The sequence below is a fragment of the Ipomoea nil genome, unplaced genomic scaffold (genome assembly GCF_001879475.1).
Source record: "Ipomoea nil cultivar Tokyo-kokei standard unplaced genomic scaffold, Asagao_1.1 scaffold2821, whole genome shotgun sequence".
Lineage (NCBI taxonomy): Eukaryota > Viridiplantae > Streptophyta > Magnoliopsida > Solanales > Convolvulaceae > Ipomoea > Ipomoea nil.
Genome location: NW_017619249.1, coordinates 1,065,967 through 1,068,581, shown reverse-complemented (window position 1 = coordinate 1,068,581; position 2,615 = coordinate 1,065,967). Strand labels below are relative to the sequence as shown.

Genomic DNA, 2,615 nt, shown 5'->3' with positions numbered 1-2,615 from the left:
TCATAGAGTGCCAGTGGTGGCGAAGCCAACCTAACTGGTCTTTAGAAACACCGGAGGCGACAGAGCCAACCTACTCGGTCTAACAAGGCACGTGGCTCACTTTCCCTTCTTGTCGGAGGTGGCAATGCCGACCTACTCGAGGTGGAAAAGCGCGTTGGACGACCGGGCTAATAGCCTCCAGGCGACCCCCACGCCAGCATCGCAGAGTGCCAGTGGTGTCGAGGCCAACCTAACTGGTCTTTAGAAACACCGGAGGCGGCAGTGCCAACCTACTCGGTCTAACAAGGCGCGTGGCTCACTTTCCCTTCTCGTCAGAGGTGGCAATGCCGACCTGCTCGAGGTGGAAGAGCGTGTTGGACGACCGGGCTAAGAGCCTCCAGGTGACCCCCACGCCAGCATCGCCTTATCCAGGCAGACGGGTTGAAACGGCCGCTCCAGGCCGACCGGGCGCATGGCCTCAAGCGACCCACATACCAGTAAGCTGACCGGGCGCATAGCCTCAGGCGACCCATATATCAGTATGTTATCCGAGCAGACGATTTGACCCGGCCGCTCCTCAAACGACCCGCCGCCCACCCTGTCCAGTCCCCACTGTCGGACGCACTTAAGTATAACGTCGTGTGGCAGTGGAATTAGCGGCTGGGCGAACTCAGGGCGTGGTCTCGCTGTCGGGCTATTGCCCTCGCCGGCTTTAACCGGAAAAAAAGCGTCGGCTTTAACCGGAAAAAAGTTTACGACATTGCGGTCGTCGGGCTATTGCCCTCATCGATCGGTGACCGGAAAAGAACTTAACGACATTGTAGTCGTTGCTGGAGCCTCGTCTGATTGGTCCGGAGACACAAAATTGCCTACGTAGTAGGGCTTGATGCCTGGACTTTTCCCGGGCTTAACAATGTCGATGGTGGCAAGGCCGACCTAACCGGACTTTGGGTGCCGGTGCTGGAAATACCAACCTAACCGGACTTGGTACAAATAATTTTGACTATTCTAATTATTACAATTTTCTAAGCCATTACGCTATAGCTAAGTGAATAATATAATCTACACCTTTAGCCTATACATTCTATGGTGCAGAATTACTATAATTTACAACTTAAAATTGCTTTGCAATTTTAAAATAAAATAAAAAATAAATCAACCCACTCCTCTAACTTGTTGCGATTCCACCGCCACATGCAAACCAACAAGATTGCATGCATACTCCACTGGCATCTAATTCCTTGCTCTACTATCTGAGATGTCGCACTCCACCGCCATCATCAACGCTGTCCACGTACTAGGCTCATCCAGAATGAATAAATCGGACCCCCGCGCGAGAACAGCGAGTGGTGATGTACAATCGGCAGTGGCGTTTGTGCTGAAGGTCGAGATTTCATCTTCTTCGTTGGATTATACTCGGCAGAAACATTCACAGGATGAACAAGAAATCAGTGAAGAGAGATAGATCTAGACAAGGAAATCAGTGAAGAGAAATAGATCATCTTCATCACCTGGGTTGCATGCGGTCGATCGGACACCAGCAAGGCACATGGCGACGCAGCTTCATCTCCGGCGTGCAGCGGTGCATGGTGATGGTGATTGACGAGTTGCTTTCTCTTACTCTTTGGCTCCTTTGCTATACCCACTACACCCCCCTTCCAACCTGGGTTTTCTCCATGGCAAACCAGGGAGAAACACACACAAGGAAGCACTGAGATATGGTGATGATGGACGGTGGTGGCGACGAAGTCTGGAATCTCCGGCATGACTTTTCTTCTTCCTCCGTTGCATGCAATGGATGGACCTCGTTCCTGGTTACTTCGATGGACCAACGCGACGATGGTTGACACCCGGCGATCTCCCGGCTGGGCCCTCCCTCTGGCGCGTGGCGACGGCGGACGAGCCGAGGATGTCTGGTATGTAAGATTTTCTCTAATAATATATATTATATATTATATATTAGGGCCTTAATTAAGTGGGGAAGTTGACTAAGCTTATTAAGTGGTCTGGTTGGACTGACACTACAAGAAAAATGCACATAGACAACACTAGAAAGACAACAGTTTTTTAAGAAAAGTGTTGCCTTTTGTATAAAAGACAACAGTTTGGTCCAAAACCGTTGTCTTTGATGCAACACTTTTGTCAAAGACAACGGTTTTTAATTAACCGTTGTTATAAGTGTGTTGTCTTTGGTGCATTTTATGAACAGACAACACCACAACGACAACCGGTTTTATAAAACCGTTTGTCTATGTGCGTATTTTTTTTTTTAGAAAGACAACGGTTTTTTTTAACCGTTGTCGGTTGGTGTGTTGTCTGTTAAGCGCACTGGAATACACAACACTAGAAAGACAACGGTTGTTTAAAACCGGTTGTCTTTGTGCGATCTTTAAAAAAAAAAAAAAGACAACGGTTTTATTTAACCGTTGTCGTTGGTGTGTTTTCTTTAAGCGCACTAGAATACACAACACTACAAAGACAACGGTTTTTTAAAACCGTTGTCTTTGCGCATTATTATTTTTTAAAAGACAACGGTTTTATTTAAAGACAACGGTTTTATTTAACCGTTGTCATTTATGTGTTGTCTTTAATAGCACTTGAATACACAACACTACAACGACAACGGTTTTTTATAA

The 2,615-nt window shown here is 47.2% G+C and overlaps 1 protein-coding gene across 3 annotated transcripts in view; it reads left to right on the top strand.

Moving 5' to 3' along the window:
* The first annotated feature begins 1,857 nt into the window (after window positions 1–1,857).
* LOC109158493 overlaps window positions 1,858–2,615 on the top strand; it is a 3,778-nt gene continuing 3,020 nt past the window's right edge. For all 3 annotated transcript variants that reach the window (XR_002050399.1, XM_019306412.1, XM_019306411.1), the window contains exon 1: window positions 1,858–1,895. The gene's annotated coding sequence lies outside the window, so the exon portion shown is untranslated. The remainder of the gene's footprint in view (window positions 1,896–2,615) is intronic.